We start from the raw sequence: 19921 nt of genomic DNA, 5'->3' as shown, positions 1-19921 counted from the left end.
GGAATAGAGTGAATTGGAGCGATGTGGTATACCGGGGTTGACGTGCTGTCAGTGGATTGAATCAGGGCATGTGAAGCGTCTGGGGTAAACCATGGAAAGCTGTGTAGGTATGTATATTTGCGTGTGTGGACGTATGTATATACATGTGTATGGGGATGGGTTGGGCCATTTCTTTCGTCTGTTTCCTTGCGCTACCTCGCAAATATATATATATATATATATATATATATATATATATATATATATATATATATATATATATATATATATATATATATATATATATTAGGGGCCATTCCTATCTCTCAAACAGAATCTATGTCTTTCGCGAGCTGCGTTAATTCTAGCAATGTTAATTTATGCTATTTCTTAGACTAATTTGTATCGCAGGTCATCTTTGAATCAGTAAGTCCAAAATTTGTCAGCCATTCTCAAACACACCAACATAAACATCACATATAGTCTTTTTAAAGCCATTTTCTATGTTAATTTCAGTGGTGGGGGAAAAAAATGAGGAAATGAGTCGTTTTTAAGTTCCTGAATTCAAAATTCCAATATCATTTTCCATTTTTTGTTCCCCCAAATTATCATTACTTATTGATCTTTCTCCCTGTCATATACTCATTCGCCGTTACCCGAGTCAGCGAGGCAGCGCCAGGAACTGACGAAGAAAAATTTGCATTCGCTCGTATCCATTCTCTAGCTGTCATGTGCAATGCACCGAAACCACAGCTCCCTATCCACAACCAGACCTCACAGACCTTTCCATGTTTTGCCTAGGACGCTTCACATGCCCTGGTGTTCAGTCCACTGACAGCACGTCGACCCCTGTATACCACAACGCTCTCATTCACTCTATTCCTTTTAACCCAATCACCCTCCTGCATGCTCAGGCCCCGAGCAATCAAAATAGATATAAATATATACGTATCTTTAATATCAAGGTTCCATCTTTGCCCTTCAGTTAATCAATTTGTAAGAAGTACATAACCTTTAATATCCTTCTGTTTACTTTCGCCTAATTCACATCGCGAGACGCATTTGGAGAACCAGCCACTCAGACAGACGTACAGCCCTCGCGAAATGCAATCCTGAGCGAAATGAAAAGAAATGACATAAACTAAATTCCTTTCGTTACTTCGTCATGCGTAGGTTCAACTTTTCACAGGGACGAACGGAGATGACAGTCATGTATCCATTAATAAGGTGTATAACGCGACCTAACCACGATTATGTAAGCTTAATAATCACTTTAATCAGATATTCACACAATCTTCACCTTGATATTTGGAACAGCCATTTGCTCGTTCATTGATTTTAAATACGACCATTTTTATTTTTATTTTTTTTCTCTTTTTTTTTTCGCTCTCTCCTGATGGGTAGATTTGAATCACAGTGGGTATGTGGCATTGACGTGTCGCCACTGGGAGAAGAGACGAAAGGTCGTAAGGTGGACGTGGTAAGTGGATGGTATTTGACCTATCTGTAATTACCTGTTTGTAGCTATGTTTAATTACCTATGTGTAATTACCCACTTGTACCTAATTGTAATCACCTATTTGTACTGTACGGGGAGGGAGTTGTACACTGGTGAGGTCCCCATCTCTTGTACTGTACGGGGAGGGAGTTGTACACTGGTGGGGGCCCCATCTCTTGTACTGTACGGGGAGGGAGTTGTACACTGGTGGGATTCCCATCTCTTGTACTGTACGGGGAGGGAGTTGTACACTGGTGGGGGCCCACCATCTCTTGTACTGTACGGGGAGGGAGTTGTACACTGGTGGGGGTCCACCATCTCTTGTACTGTACGGGGAGGGAGTTGTACACTGGTGGGGGCCCATCTCTTGTACTGTACGGGGAGGGAGTTGTACACTGGTGGGGCCCACCATCTCTTGTACTGTACGGGGAGGGAGTTGTACACTGGTGGGGGGCCCATCTCTTGTACTGTACGGGGAGGGAGTTGTACACTGATGCACCCCCCCCCTCCTCCCCCATATCATAACCATTCTCAACCATCACACAAGTAGTTATATCTGTGTAATGGTGTCCACATGAACCATGTCCTCACTCATTCTACTCCAGTCATCCACAACTCTCATACAACACAAGTATTTCTTAACTACATTATATTTTCTAACAAGTTTTTATAACTTAATTTCATGTTATGTTCTATGGTTGTTCTGTCCCTTGATCTCTCAAAGAATTGCCCAGCACTGTGGCACCAGAGGGTACGAACTCACCATCATCTACGAACTCACTATCATCTACGAACTCACTATCATCTACGAACTCACCATCATCTACGAACTCACCATCATCTACGAACTCACCATCATCTACGAACTCACCATCATCTACGAACTCACTATCATCTACGAACTCACGATCATCTACGAACTCACGATCATCTACGAACTCACCATCATCTACGAACTCACCATCATCTACGAACTCACCATCATCTACGAACTCACTATCATCTACGAACTCACCATCATCTACGAACTCACTATCATCTACGAACTCACCATCATCTACGAACTCACCATCATCTACGAACTCGCCATCATCTACGAACTCACCATCATCTACGAACTCACCATCATCTACAAACTCACCATCATCTACGAACTCACCATCATCTACGAACTCACCATCATCTACGAACTCACCATCATCTACGAACTCACCATCATCTACAAACTCACCATCATCTACGAACTCACCATCATCTACAAACTCACCATCATCTACGAACTCACCATCATCTACGAACTCACAATCCATCATCTACGAACTCACTATCATCTACGAACTCACCATCATCTACGAAGTCACCATCATGTACGAACTCACCATCATCTACGAACTCACCATCATCTACGAACTCACCGTCATCATCTACGAACTCACCATCATCTACGAACTCACCGTCATCATCTACGAACTCACCATCATCTACGAACTCACCATCATCTACGAACTCACAATCCATCATCTACAAACTCACCGTCATCTACGAACTCACCATCATCTACGAACTCACCATCATCTACGAACTCACAATCCATCATCTACAAACTCACCATCATCTACGAACTCACCATCATCTACGAACTCACTATCATCTACGAACTCATCATCATCTACGAACTCACCATCATCATCTACGAACTCACCATCATCTACACGAACTCACCATCATCTACGAACTCACTATCATCTACACGAACTCACCATCATCTACGAACTCACTATCATCTACACGGACTCACCATCATCTACGAACTCACTATCATCTACACGAACTCACCATCATCTACGAACTCACTATCATCTACACGAACTCACCATCATCTACGAACTCACTATCATCTACACGGACTCACCGTCATCATCTACGAACTCACCATCATCTACGAACTCACCATCCATGCAGACATCATCGCCTTCGGAAACAACAAGCAGCTTTGACGCGTAGGTATTTCCACACTACACGCACACACACACACACACGCACACACACACACACACACACACACACACACACACACACACACACACACACACACACACATACACACACACAAAAGAAAGAAGAAAAAACCGCTGACAGGTGATCTTTTAAGAGAGGGGACACTTGGCTGGCTGGGTACATGAGGGCGCCAGAACACCAGGGTGAGAGAGAGAGAGAGAGAGAGAGAGAGAGAGAGAGAGAGAGAGAGAGAGAGAGAGAGAGAGAGAGAGAGAGAGAGAGAGAACGAACCCCCCCGAGCTCAGTGGACTCGCACGAGAAGGCCCTGGCGAACCCAGGAGGAGGTGGAGGACCCACCCACACCCACACCCCAGTGGAAGAAGTCCCACACATCCCAACACCCACACCCCCACAACCACCACCATCTCGGCTTGCTCCCAGCTCCAGGGCGCGCCCCCAGGCCGACCTGTGGGGACGGTGGGCTGGCAACACACACACACACACACACACACACACACACACACACACACACACACACACACACACACACGATTAACGCTTGAAACTCATAATTGAACTCTCTAAGGCAATGCTGAGGTGATGAATTGAACTCGTAGACAACTTTGACCATGGTATAGACTATATGAAGCCACGCCAGTTACCCTCCTGTTGAAGAACCAGCCCACAGAACTGTCCCACATCCCAAAACCTCCCCACGGAACTGTCCCACATCCCAAAACCTGCCCACAGAACTGTCCCACATCCCAAAACCTCCCCACGGAACTGTCCCACATCCCAAAACCTGCCCACAGAACTGTCCCACATCCCAAAACCTCCCCACGGAACTGTCCCACATCCCAAAACCTGCCCACAGAACCGTCCCACATCCCAAAACCTGCCCACAGAACTGTCCCACATCCCAAAACCTGCCCACAGAACCGTCCCACATCCCAAAACCTGCCCACAGAACTGTCCCACATCCCAAAACCTGCCCACAGAACCGTCCCACATCCCAAAACCTGCCCACAGCACTGTCCCACATCCCAAAACCTGCCCACAGCACTGTCCCACATCCCAAAACCTGCCCACATAACTGTCCCACATCCCAAAACCTGCCCACATAACTGTCCCACATCCCAAAACCTGCCCACAGCACTGTCCCACATCCCAAAACCTGCCCACAGCACTGTCCCACATCCCAAAACCTGCCCACAGAACTGTCCCACATCCCAAAACCTGCCCACAGCACTGTCCCACATCCCAAAACCTGCCCACAGCACTGTCCCACATCCCAAAACCTGCCCACATAACTGTCCCACATCCCAAAACCTGCCCACAGCACTGTCCCACATCCCAAAACCTGCCCACATAACTGTCCCACATCCCAAAACCTGCCCACAGAACTGTCCCACATCCCAAAATACACCAGAGTTGAGTCAACTCGAACCCTCTTGACATAGCTATAGTTCTAAATGAATACGTTCCTGGGCTCAAACTGTGGCCATCTTGCTCGCGTTCTTCAAGGTAGCGTAGTGGCTCCCACTGCGTACACAACGCACGTCAGGGATACGCTTCATGTAGGCGTAAACCAACGCCAGTATGGGATATGCGTACGCCACAGATAATTACACCATATATATATATATATATATATATATATATATATATATATATATATATATATATATATATATATATATATATATATATCATCATTATTATTATTATTTTGCTTTGTCGCTGTCTCCCGCGTTAGCGAGGTAGCGCAAGGAAACAGACGAAAGAATGGCCCAAGCCACCCACATATACATATATATACATACACGTCCACACACGCAAATATACGTACCTATACATCTCAAGGTATACATATATATACACACACAGACATATACATTTATACACGTACATAATTCATACTGTCTGCCTTTATTCATTCCCATCGCCACCTCGCCACACATGAAATGACAACCCCCTCAACCCCTCATGTGTGCGAGGTAGCGCTAGGAAAAGACAAGAAAGGCCCCATTCGTTCGAGGGAACGAGGAGAAGTGGGAGACCAAATTGGAGGTGGAAAGATGGAGTGAAAAAGATTTCGAGTGATCGGGGCCTGAACATGCAGGAGGGTGAAAGTCGTGCAAGGAATAGAGTGAATTGGAACGATGTGGTATACCGGGGTCGACGTGCTGTCAATGGATTGAACCAGGGCATGTGAAGCGTCTGGGGTAAACCATGGAAAGTTCTGTGGGGCATGGATGTGGAAAGGGAGCTGTGGTTTCGGTGCATTATTACATGACAGCTAGAGAATGAGTGTGAACGAATGTGGCCTTTCTTGTCTTTTCCTGGGGCTACCCCGCACACATGAGGGGGGAGGGGGTTGTTATTCCATGTGTGGCGAGGTGGCGATGAGAATAAATAAAGGCAGACAGTATGAATTATGTACATGTGTATATATGTATATGTCTGTGTGTGTATATATATATGTGTACATTGAGATGTATAGGTATGTATATTTGCGTGTGTGGACGTGTATGTATATACACGTGTATGTGGGTGGGTTGGGCCATTTCTTTCGTCTGTTTCCTTGCGCTACCTCGCAAACGCGGGAGACAGCGACAAAGCAAAATAAATAAATGAATAAATAAAATAATATATACATACATATATATATATATATATATATATATATATATATATATATATATATATATATATATATATATATATATATATATATATATATATATATATATATATATATATATATATATATATATATATATATATATATTAGCAACGTTATTAGGTACAGTAGGGTTGAGGGTCAAGTCAATTGGGAGGTGAGTTTGAATGGAGAAAAACTGGAGGAAGTGAAGTGTTTTAGATATCTGGGAGTGGATCTGGCAGCGGATGGAACCATGGAAGCGGAAGTGGATCGTAGGGTGGGGGAGGGGGCGAAAATTCTGGGAGCCTTGAAGAATGTGTGGAAGTCGAGAACAGTATCTCGGAAAGCAAAAATGGGTATGTTTGAAGGAATAGTGGTTCCAACAATGTTGTATGGTTGCGAGGCGTGGACTATGGATAGAGTTGTGCGCAGGAGGATGGATGTGCTGGAAATGAGATGTTTGAGGACAATGTGTGGTGTGAGGTGGTTTGATCGAGTAAGTAACGTAAGGGTAAGAGAGATGTGTGGAAATAAAAAGAGCGTGGTTGAGAGAGCAGAAGAGGGTGTTTTGAAATGGTTTGGTCACATGGAGAGAATGAGTGAGGAAAGATTGACCAAGAGGATATATGTGTCGGAGGTGGAGGGAACGAGGAGAAGAGGGAGACCAAATTGGAGGTGGAAAGATGGAGTGAAAAAGATTTTGTGTGATCGGGGCCTGAACATGCAGGAGGGTGAAAGGAGGGCAAGGAATAGAGTGAATTGGAGCGATGTGGTATACCGGGGTTGACGTGCTGTCAGTGGATTGAATCAAGGCATGTGAAGCGTCTGGGGTAAACCATGGAAAGCTGTGTAGGTATGTATATTTGCGTGTGTGGACGTATGTATATACATGTGTATGGGGGTGGGTTAGGCCATTTCTTTCGTCTGTTTCCTTGCGCTACCTCGCGAACGCGGGAGACAGCGACAAAGCAAAAAAAAAAAAAAAAAAAAGATATATATATATATATATATATATATATATATATATATATATATATATATATATATATATATATATATATATATATATATATATCTTTTCTTCTTTCATACTATTCGCCATTTCCCGCGATAGCGAGGTAGCGTTAAGAACAGAGGACTGGGCCTTTGAGGGAATATCCTCACCTAGCCCCCTTCTCTGTTCCTTCTTATATATATATATATATATATATATATATATATATATATATATATATATATATATATATATATATATATATATATATATATCCTATTGTATCTATTCTAGGCTTCAACTGTTTCAGTAACTGTTGTAGTAAATAAAGACTAGGTTTCATTGTTGTAGTGATGGATATATACAACTGTTGTAGTAATGGTGACTAGACTACATCCTCGAATGGGGCCATGTACTTGACCTTCAACGAGATGGTTAACATATGGAACCATTAACCATGTTCACATTATCTGCGCCTCTTTAGGGAAACATGGGCTGTATTTGTTTGCCCTTTATTTGCTCCTCTTTAGGAAAACATGGGCTGTATTTGTTTGCCCTTTATTTGCTCTTCTTTAGGAAAACATGGACTGTGTTTGTTTGCCCTTTATTTGCGCGTCCTTAGCGAAACATAAACTGCATTTGTTTACTCACATTTAGGGAAACATAAACTGTATTTGTTTGCCCTTTATCTGCACCTCTTTAGGGAACAATAAGCTGTATTTGTTTGCCCTTTATTTGCCCGTCTTTATGGAAACAAACTGTATTTGTTTGCCCTTTATTTACTCCTCTTTAGAAAAACAAACTGTATTTGTTTGCCCTTTATTTGCGCCTCTTTAGCGAAACATAAACTATATTTGTTTGCCATTTATTTGCGCCTCTTTAAGCAAGCAAACTGTATTTGTTTGCCCCTCTCTGTCACCTACACACTTATTATCATTTCCACACGACAAACAGTACGTAAACAACCCTTGTAGTCTCTTGTTGTTTGTATCTGGTTGTTTGCACTCATTGTGTATTGTATACCCCACTATTTTCACCACCTACCCACCACCATAACCACAACCCACCCACCACCAAAACCACAACCCACCCCCAACACCAAACCCCCAAAAACCCACCTACCCCCCTTACATCAACCCCCAAACCCCACCTACCCCCCTTACATCAACCCCCCTCCCTTACAACCAGATCCCATCTACCCCTTCCACAACCTTTCCATAACCTTTCACAACCAGCCAAAACCCCCATAACGTAAACAATAAACCCCAAGTCATTTGACGCGAATGTAAACAAACACTCCACAAAGAAAACGCCTTCCAATGCGTTTTCTGTAGGAAATGGACACGCACACCTCCTCCTGTATTATAATTCCTGTGGTGTCGTCACCGTGGAAGTAAACAAATGCCAAATACCAGAAAATGCTCAAGGCCAACATTCAAATACCACTAGACACACACACACACACACACACACACACACACACACACACACACACACACATGTGAAGGTTACAGCCACCAATGCTCAAAAGTCAGATGTTATGATTAATGAAAGACCAGGGATCAACCATATGATAAGTTCAGGGCTTAATAATGGTCATCATGATGATGATGGTAATAATTAACAAAGTAATTAAGGAATAATGGTAATTATTCAATGTATAAAGGCTTCCAAAACAGAGAGAGAGAGAGAGAGAGAGAGAGAGAGAGAGAGAGAGAGAGAGAGAGAGAGAGAGAGAGAGAGAGGGAGAGAGAGAGAGAGAGACGGGTTTGGAATAACGACTTCAAAGGCGCTAATCACCAGAAACGACCACGACGGGGCTGTTCTAACGACCGTACGTAACCACAGCGTCCTTCCCATGAATAGGGTAGTAACGCAACCTAATGATGATGATCATCCCTCCCCCCTACGCAAGTAACGCAACCCACCCACCCCCCATGCAAGTAACGCACGCTCCCCCCCACGCAAGTAACACACGCAACCCTACGCAAGTAACGCACGCAACCCCACGCAAGTAACGCCCCTCCCCACGCAAGTAACGCCCCCCCCCCACGAAAGTAACGCCCCTCCCCACGCAAGTAACGAACACCCACCCCACGCAAGTAACGCCCCCCACGCAACTAACGCCCCCCCCCACGCAAGTAACGAACCCTCACGCAAGTAACGAACCCTTCGCCATTAAACGCTTTCAGGATCGAAGTTTCTGGATGTCAATTCGGCGTTATTTTGAAGAAAAAAAAGTGAAGGCTTTTTTTTTTCTGTTTTGTTCCTACTTTCTTTGCTGGACTTTTGAGCAGAGTTTGCAAAGAAAAAATAGCTAATTGGTCGTTCCTTGATGACGAAGTCATTAAGTCATTAACAAACTTTTCGCCTCACAGGAGAATAGGCTTAATACACACACACACACACACACACACACACACACACACACACGGAAACGGAACGACAAATTTCACCTCCGTCTGTGTACACGACAGGTCGCCTGTGTACACGACAGGTTTCTGTGTATACAACAGGTTGTCTGTGTACACGACAGGTCGTCTGTGTACACGACTGGTCGTCTGTGTACACGACTGGTCGCCTGTGTACACGACTGGTCGCCTATGTACACAACAGGTCGTCTGTGTACACAACTGGTCGTCTGTGTATACGACAGGTCGTCTGTGTACACGACAGGTCGCCTGTGTACACGACAGGTCGTCTGTGTACACAACAGGTCGTCTGTGTACACGACAGGTTGTCTGTGTACACAACAGGTCGTCTGTGTACACGACATGTCGCCATCTGTGTACACAGCAGGTCGCCTGTGTACACAACAGGTCGCCTGTGTACACGACAGGTTGTCTGTGTACACGACTGGTCGCCTGTGTACACGACAGGTCGCCTGTGTACAACGACTGGTCGCCTGTGTACACGACTGATCGCCTGTGTACACGACTGATCGCCTGTGTACACGACAGGTCGCCATCTGTGTACACAACAGGTCGTCTGTGTACACAATAGGTCGTCTGTGTACACGACAGGTCGTCTGTGTACATAACAGGTCGTCTGTGTACACAACAGGTCGTCTGTGTACACGACAGGTCGTCTATGTACACAACAGGTCGCCTGTGTACACGACAGGTCGTCTGTGTACACAACTGGTCGTCTGTGTACACGACTGGTCGTCTGTCTGTGTACACAACAGGTCGTCTGTGTACACAACAGGTCGTCTGTGTACACGACAGGTCGCCATCTGTGTACACAACAGGTCGTTTGTGTACACAAGAGGTCGCCTGTGTACACAACAGGTCGTCTGTGTACACGACAGGTCATCTGTGTACACGACAGGTCGTCGTCTGTGTACACAACAGGTCGTCTGTGTACACGACAGGTCGCCTGTGTACACAACAGGTCGTCTGTGTACACGACAGGTCGTCGTCTGTGTACACGACAGGTCGTCTTTGTACACGACAGGTCGTCTGTGTACACGACAGGTCGTCGTCTGTGTACAAGTCTCAAGTAAAGTTCAAGGTACATCAGGGTGAAGACGGGTGCCATGCTCTCCCTGTTACATGATAAGATAAGGTCGATCATCCCCATCAGACGCCGTAACCAGAGTACCTTATGGACTGCGGGGTCAACGAGGATGGTGGGGGGGTAGACGGAAGGGGAAGGTGGGGGGTGTGTGTGCCCCTGGCGTGAAGCCGTGACGTCACACGGACCCCGAACGACCAGGGAGAGAGACACACTGGTCGACACTGGACCCCCGCCAGCACCTATGGATTTTATGACCCATTTTCTTTGGGAAGGGATTGATGAAAACGACCAAGGGAGAAAATGGGAACACACTGACCCTGAGGGAGCAAAGGGGGCCCCGTTAGATGGGGGTGTGGGGTGTCAGGTCAAGTCCACGTGGGTTCGATTCCTGGACGCGGTTGGCAGCCCACAGCCAACCCCGGGTGCTCGTCGTCCCCACGAGGCATGGTACGTACATCCCCGTAACACACAAATGGTAATCATACACACACACACACACACACACACACACACACACACACATACACACACACACAAACACAAACAAACAAACAAACAAACAAACAAACGTATCTTTTCACGTTAGGAACAGATGACTGAACCTCGAAGGAATAATCTTCGTTTGGCTCCTTCCCCTGTTCTTTGCTTCTGGGAGGTAACAATACAGGAATGAGAGGATCTTTTAAACACCCCCCCTTTCCCCCCCCCCCCCCCCCCATTCGTAGACACTTTCTACGACATACAGGAGATGAGTGGACCGTATTCCATCTCCCTTGTCCATAGGAATGATGTGTTTATGCACCCAGAGACGAGAGGAGTATGGAAGAGAGGCAAGTGTGTTGGGGAAGATGAGTGAGTGTGTCGTTAGTTTAGACGCAAGGGATCAATCATTAACGTTGGGTGATTCGAATGCCAAAGTGGGTAATGAGGCAGTTGAGGGTGTAATTGGGGGTGCATGATGGGGAATACCCAGTGATGTGAATGGGAATGATGAACAGCTTGTGGAGTTGTGGAACTGAAAAAGAACTGGTAACTGGGAATACCTGGCATACACAATACCCGTACACATAAGTATACATGGGTAAATATAGGCGATGGAAAGCTGATATAATCGGATTATTTACTAAGTGATAGGCGTGCAAAGGAGAGACTCTTGGATGTGAATGTGCTGAGAGATGCAGCTGATGATATGTCTGATCATTACTTCGTAGAGGCGAGGGTGAAGATTTGTAGAGAGGCTTTAGGAAAGGAGGGCATCATGCAAGTGGGAGGAGGGTGATGAAAGCGAGCGAGCTTGGAAAAGAGGCTTGTGAGAAGGGAAACAAGAAGAGTCCAAATATAGAATAGCTAAAGATGAGAACAGATGAAGGTACTAGAGTGGACGAGGAATGGGAACGATTTAGGAAAGCAGTGCATACGTTTGTGAGAGATACATGTGGCATGTAGAAGGTGGGGAGATGGGCAGATGAGAATGGGTAGTGAGTGGAGGGATGAAGAAGCTAAGTTGCTAGAAAGTAAAAGGAAGTGTGTATGGTCGTTATTTGCAGGGAATGAGTGCATGTGATCGGGAGACTGACAAAAGAAGAAGTCAGGAGGTGAACAGGAAGGTGTACGGCTGGAAAACAAGACTAGTGAGAGAGTTGGGGTGAGCGAGTATCAGCAAACTTTAGGGAAAATAAGAAAATGTTTTTGAAGGTTAACAGGAAAAAATAAAAAGCAATGAATGGTAACATTGGTAAAGGGGGGGAGGGGGGAATGGGGAAGTGGTAACGGTCAGAAATGAGGTCAAGAGGAGACGGAGGATGACTTGCATGTAGAGGTATACGAAGTAAGAGAGTCACAGCAAACAGTTTGGTGAAAAGAGAAGAGGTGGTGAAAGCCCTGAGGGAGATGAAGTGCGGCAAAGTGGCTGGAGTGGATGGAATTTCAGTTGAATCTTTGATTATTTACGATTTTCAGTGTCTGTATGGATCATCGTGAGGTGCATGAAGATTGGCGGAATGAATGTACAGTGCAACTGTGTAAAGGCAAAGGGGACAAAAGTGAATGTTTAACTCACAGAGGTATACGTTTGTTGAGTGTACCTGCTACGTAGTATGGGAGAGTGGTGGCTGACATGGTGGTGGCATGTACAGAGCATCAGACTGGGGAGGAACAATGTAGTTTCAGGTGTGGTAAAGGATGTGTGGGTCAGGTGTTTGCTTTGAAGAAACAAAAGGGATTGTATGTGATGTTTATGGACTGTATGTGATGTTTATCGACTGTATTTCAAGTCATTTTCCAGGATATAGAGTTAAGAACAAGAGAAAATGCACAAAACCATCCTACATCACAGCTGGGGAAACAAGTTAGTGCGAGTTGGATGGCTGATTGTTTGGGCTACAGGTCCAAACAACTACTAGAGTAATTAAGACCGTCAGCGTTAAGCTAAATCCACCATCAGGAAAGTATTTACAACCTTTTCAGGAGCTAGAAATCATTCTAAGACTGTATACAATGTCACTTTGTATGTGGCCCATGCGAGTGGGAAGAGAGAAGGGCGAGTGGTTCCAGGTGAAGGTGAATCTGCGGTAAGGGTACGTGATGTCACCAAGGCTGTTTAATCTGCTTATAGATGGAGAGAGAGAGAGAGAGAGAGAGAGAGAGAGAGAGAGAGAGAGAGAGAGAGAGAGAGAGAGAGAGAGAGAGAGAGGCGGTAGACTGGAGTGAGACATTGCGGAGGCTGGTGTTAAAAAGTCTGGGATAATACTTAAGAGGAGAAACTTGAGACTTAATGTTTTTGATAAAAGTAAAGTTATCAAGTTCATCAGGGAAGAGAGACAGGTAGGTTTGAGCGTGAGTTTGAAGGTTGAAAAGATAGAGCATGTGGAATGTTTTAGACACCTGGAAGTGGACATGGCAGCGAATGGGAACACGGAATCTGAAGTAAGACATAGGGTGGGTGAGGGAGGACTATGGTCCTGGATATGGTATGTTTTGATGGTACAGCAACCTTAAATCTAAAGTGATGACGAGGGGCATCCTAGATATACAAGATCAAAAGTACGAAAGTCTGAGGTCGTGGTGGAAATGAGATGTTTGAGGACAAGATGTGGTGTGAGGTGGCTCGATCGTGTAAGTAATGACAGGGTAAGAGAGACGTGTGGTCATATCAAGAGTGTGGTTGAGAGAGGTGAAGAGGGTGTGTGCTGAAATGGTTTGGACATATAGAGGATGAGTGAGGAAACATTCTTTGAGCGGTCGGGGGGTCTGAATAGTTGGGAGAGTGAGGAGTGCATGGGATAGAGCTAATTGGACCGATGTAGTATACAGGGGACGACGTGCTGCCAGTGGGATAAGCCAGGGCATGTGAAGCGGTCAGGAAAGGTCTCTCTGGGGCCTGGATGTGGACAGGGAGCTGTGGTTTCGGTGCATTACACATGACAGCTCAAGTCAGGATGTGAGCGTCTGTTCCTGGCGCTGCCTCCCTGCCCTGCAAACTGTGAAAGGAAGTACACACACACACACACACACACACACACACACACACACACACACACACACACACACACACACACACGATACGGACACGATAAACAATTTCCCATCTTGGTTTAGTCACCCCTTGAAAAAAAATGATAAAAAAATTGTTTTCTTTTAATATGTTGGGAATACTATTCTGATAAGTTATTCATATTAACTTACAACGTTTGAATGAATAACATTTCGTTGATGATGTTTCATGAATTAAGGATCAGTTATTTGACTATAAGTTAAGGGTTTCTGTTGTCACACTGGACGACAAACCAGGCTGGGAGGAACTGGTCGACACTGGGAGGAACTGGTCGACACTGGGAGGAACTGGTCGGCACTGGGAGGAACTGGTCGACACTGGGAGGAACTGGTCGACACTGAGAGGAACTGGTCGACACTGAGAGGAACTGGTCGACACTGGGAGGAACTGGTCGACACTGGGAGGAACTGGTCGGCACTGGGAGGATCTGGTCGACACTGGGAGGAACTGGTCGACACTGAGAGGAACTGGTCGACACTGAGAGGAACTGGTCGACACTGAGAGGAACTGGTCGACACTGGGAGGAACTGGTCGACACTGAGAGGAACTGGTCGACACTGAGAGGAACTGGTCGGCACTGAGAGGAACTGATCGGCACTGGGAGGAACTGGTCGACACTGGGAGGAACTGGTCGACACTGAGAGGAACTGGACGACACTAAGAGGAACTGATCGGCACTGGGAGGAACTGGTCGGCACTGGGAGGAACTGGTCGACACTGGGAGGAACTGGTCGACACTGAGAGGAACTGGACGACACTAAGAGGAACTGATCGGCACTGAGAGGAACTGGTCGACACTGAGAGGAACTGGTCGACACTGGGAGGAACTGGTCGACACTGGGAGGAACTGGTCGGCACTGGGAGGAACTGGTCGACACTGAGAGGAACTGGTCGGCACTGGGAGGAACTGGTCGACACTGGGAGGAACTGGTCGACACTGGGAGGAACTGGTCGACACTGGGAGGAACTGGTCGACACTGAGAGGAACTGGTCGACACTGAGAGGAACTGGTCGACACTGGTAGGAACTGATCGGCACTGGGAGGAACTGGTCGGTACTGGGAGGAACTGGTCGGTACTGGGAGGAACTGGTCGGCACTGGGAGGAACTGGTCGGTACTGGGAGGAACTGATCGGCACTGGGAGGAACTGGTCGGTACTGGGAGGAACTGATCGGCACTGGTAGGAACTGGTCGGCACTGGGAGGAACTGATCGGCACTGGGAGGAACTGGTCGGTACTGGGAGGAACTGGTCGGTACTGGGAGGAACTGGTCGGCACTGGGAGGAACTGATCGGCACTGAGAGGAACTGGTCGACACTGGGAGGAACTGGTCGACACTGAGAGGAACTGGTCGACACTGGGAGGAACTGGTCGACACTGGGAGGAACTGATCGGCACTGAGAGGAACTGGTCGACACTGAGAGGAACTGGTCGACACTAAGAGGAACTGGTCGGCACTGGGAGGAACTGGTCGACACTGAGAGGAACTGGTCGACACTGAGAGGAACTGGTCGACACTGGGAGGAACTGGTCGACACTGAGAGGAACTGGTCGACACTGAGAGGAACTGGTCGACACTGGGAGGAACTGGTCGGCACTGGGAGGAACTGGTCGACACTGAGAGGAACTGGTCGGCACTGGGAGGAACTGGTCGACACTGAGAGGAACTGGTCGACACTAAGAGGAACTGGTCGACACTGGGAGGAACTGGTCGACACTAAGAGGAACTGGTCGGCACTGGGAGGAACTGGTCGACACTGAGAGGAACTGGTCGGCACTGGGAGGAACTGGTCGGCACTGGTAGGAACTGGTCGGTACTGGGAGGAACTGGTCGGCACTGGGAGGAACTGGTCGACACTGAGAGGAACTGGTCGAGACTAAGAGGAACTGGTCGACACTGGTAGGAACTGGTCGACACTGAGAGGAACTGGTCGGCACTGGGAGGAACTGGTCGGCACTGGTAGGAACTGGTCGGTACTGGGAGGAACTGGTCGACACTGAGAGGAACTGGTCGGCACTGGGAGGAACTGGTCGACACTGTGAGGAACTGGTCGACACTGAGAGGAACTGGTCGACACTGGGAGGAACTGGTCGACACTGAGAGGAACTGGTCGGCACTGGGAGGAACTGGTCGACACTGAGAGGAACTGGTCGGCACTGGGAGGAACTGGTCGGCACTGGTAGGAACTGGTCGGTACTGGGAGGAACTGGTCGGTACTGGGAGGAACTGGTCGACACTGGGAGGAACTGGTCGACACTGGGAGGAACTGGTCGACACTGGGAGGAACTGGTCGACACTGGTAGGAACTGGTCGAGTGTCCCATGTTATGTCTTGGCCACAACATACCATGTATCGTGGTAAATATAATGATAATTAAGTTATCATTTATCTAACATCGTCATCAAAACCTGCAGCTGTCGTCTGTACATTACCCATGGACTCCCTCCACCTGACTCCCTCCACCTGGACTCCCTCCACCTGGACTCCCTCCACCTGGACTCCCTCCACCTGGACCCAAGTCCATCTACACAACTTCCGCTCTACCCTAAACTGACCTACGCCTCCTCCCCCGGAGCCCGTCTGGTCTTCCTTCCTATCCACCACACAACAGAGGCCTCCTCCCCCGGGGTCCACCTAGTCTTCCTCCCTATCCACCACACAACAGGGCGCCTCCTCCCCCGGGGCTCACCTAGTCATCCTCCCTATCCACCACACAACAGGGCGCCTCCTCCCCCGGGGCTCACCTAGTCATCCTCCCTATCCACCACACAACAGGGCGCCTCCTCCCCCGGGGCTCACCTGGTCATCCTCCCTATCCACCACACAACAAGGCCCTCCCCGGGGCCCACCTGGTCATCCTCCCTATCCACCACACAACAGGGGCCTCCCCCGGGGCCACACACCAGGGGCCTCCCCCGGGGCCCACCTGGTTATCCTCCCTATCCACTACACAACAGAGGCCTCCCCCGGGGCCCGCCTGGTCATCCTCCCTATCCACCACACAACAGGGGGCCTCCTCCCCCGGGGCTCACCTGGTCATCCTCCCTATCCACCACACAACAGGGGCCTCCCCCGGGGCCACACACCAGGGGCCTCCCCCGGGGCCAGCCTGGTCATCCTCCCTATCCACCACACAACAGGGCGCCTCCTCCCCCGGGGCTCACCTGGTCATCCTCCCTATCCACCACACAACAGGGGCCTCCCCCGGGGCCCACCTGGTCATCCTCCCTATCCACCACACACAAGGGGCCCTCCCCGGGGGCCCACCTGGTCATCCTCCCTATCCACCACACAAGAGGGCCCTCCCCCGGGGCCCAGCCTGGTCATCCTCCCTATCCACCACACAACAGAGGCCTCCTCCCCCGGGGCCCGCAAGATCACCCTGGGTCCCTCTTAAGACACCACCTGTGAATAAGCGCTCAACACACACCCTGGTCGTCCTCCACCACTCCACCCCCATCTGTCTCCAACCACCACCACCACAGCATCCTCTCCCCCTCTCCACCATCACCTCCTCCCATCAGAGATCCCTCGTCCCAGAGTTGCATGCAATTCGACACCAGACACACACACACACAACCACATCAAGTCCATCCAAACTGGCACACTTACAGACTGCTATACGAACAGCTTCATCCTAACCACCATGAGCATCATTAGCAATCAGAAGACTAATTGATTAACCTCCATTGTTTGTATCTTTGTAAAGATAAACACCTCATTACACATATAATCCCTCAAGTATTGCTATATATTGGTTGTCATATAAGAATATATATATATATATATATATATATATATATATATATATATATATATATATATATATATATATATATATATATATATATATATTCGTGTTGCCCTTGCAAGTGACGCTCATTGAGCAACAAGTGTTCTGTAATTAATAATGAATGTCACTTTTGAGGTAAGTGGGTAAGACCCACACAGCTCTGGGTCTCATGTGCACAACTCATGAGATGATGATGAGCCAAGCAGGCCAGGCCAGGCCACACACCACCACCACCTCATCATCATCTCCCTCTTCCTCCTCTTCCTCTTCCTCCTCTTCCTCTTCCCCCTCCTCCTCTTCCTCATCCCCCCGAAAAAAAAAACTCACCTTCGCTGGGCCTGTAATTAGGCAACTGGCGCACTGGTCGGGCTATAACGGGGCTTTGCTGTAAGTCATCTCAACGACGAGATCATCACTGGTGGCCAACGTGTAATAGGTCTTTCCTCTGAAGCCACGGTTCCACATTTAAGGCGTATATAACATTGAAGGGTGGGGGAGAGACACACACACCAGGGGAGACGATCTATACACCCGTCTTGAACTAGCAGACGATGTTGATAGCCAAAGCTCAATCTGGAGACTTAATGGTGTTTTAAAAAATGCAGATCACACTTCTCATATCTCTTAATTCATGCGGTAGTTTGTGATTTTTATGGGGGATTAATTTCTCTCGTGTGAGAAGAAGATTATGAGTCGAAATAGTAAAGATTTTTCGGGAAAATTGGGGTATTGATATTATATTGCTGGAACACCTACCGGGTCAGGGCTCTTCCAGCAGCATCACTCGGATCATGAATGGCTGGGAACGTTTTCTTCTTAGGAAATCCATTTTCTTCTATGAGATCTATGAGGAACTATTCTAATTGGCACTAAATTTCATTTCTTCTCTTCCAACCGGACCTATTCTTACTTCGCCATGATTTGGACATTTTAGGTCTGATCAATATATTCATAAAGGAGAGCTAACTTATTTTTCTTCATGTAACCCACACCTGACCTCGCCACAGCAGATGTAACATTAAAAAAGAAACTGATTAGATTCAAGACGATATTTACAGTTGAAGCAAATTAATATTGATTAAGGACATTCTCGTCTCATAAATGATAATTTGCAGTAACAGCAATCACCTTTATACCCGCAAATCATGCATTCATTTTAATCAACACTATTGGTAATTACGACAATCTCTTGTATACATTTTTAATTCCAAACTATCTCTCTTTTTTCCACGTTTCTCTGATGCTATAACTTATTCATTGGTGCTTTTCAGAGTCTCCCGATGACAGACGATAAGAATTAAGCAGTGGTATAACTACTGTATGTCACCATGAGAAGGGCTGTCACTCATATGTTAATCAGTGCTGGACTCAGCGACCATATGTTAATTTCCTACGCTCGTATAGCCATGAAATTTCAGATCAACAGACACAACAGTGTTCCCCTACTGTCTAATGTAACAATACAGGAGGTAGATGCTTGTACAGTCATTTACTGAGCAGCAGGGATCTGATGTAGGCTGTAAACAACACTTGTGAGGCATGAAATAACTTCTCAAGACCAAAATGTCATACCAGTCTGTATTTTTTTGGGTTGCCATTTAAGCAAGTAAGGGTTATATAACTCAAGACTTGAGCCTTAGATTATACCAGTTATAGTAGACCACAGAGGTCAAAGGAACAGATAGATGCCTGACACAATTCCAAGCAATCCATAGTTAACCCAGATCACGAATAATACATGTTTCATAGAAGCCAGGTCAGATATAATACAAGATAAAGGAAAATCCCAACACTGTGTACATGAGGTAAACACCAGGATGACCCATCCAAAAATATCACGGAAAAAAAATCTTGAAAAAACCTTGTAATATATTTTTAGAGAACAAATGTAGTTGAATGTTTAGATAGATTGCTTGCATGT

At 46.9% G+C, this 19921-nt stretch overlaps 1 protein-coding gene across 1 annotated transcript in view; it reads right to left on the bottom strand.

Moving 5' to 3' along the window:
• LOC139756132 (uncharacterized) overlaps positions 1–18536 on the bottom strand; it is a 40361-nt gene extending 21825 nt beyond the window's left edge. Inside the window, exon 1 of the mRNA XM_071675236.1 lies at positions 18328–18536. The gene's annotated coding sequence lies outside the window, so the exon portion shown is untranslated. The remainder of the gene's footprint in view (positions 1–18327) is intronic.
• Positions 18537–19921: the final 1385 nt, after the last annotated feature.

This window comes from Panulirus ornatus, chromosome 20 (genome assembly GCF_036320965.1).
Source record: "Panulirus ornatus isolate Po-2019 chromosome 20, ASM3632096v1, whole genome shotgun sequence".
Classification (NCBI taxonomy): domain Eukaryota; kingdom Metazoa; phylum Arthropoda; class Malacostraca; order Decapoda; family Palinuridae; genus Panulirus; species Panulirus ornatus.
This window is presented reverse-complemented; position numbering and strand designations above follow the sequence as displayed.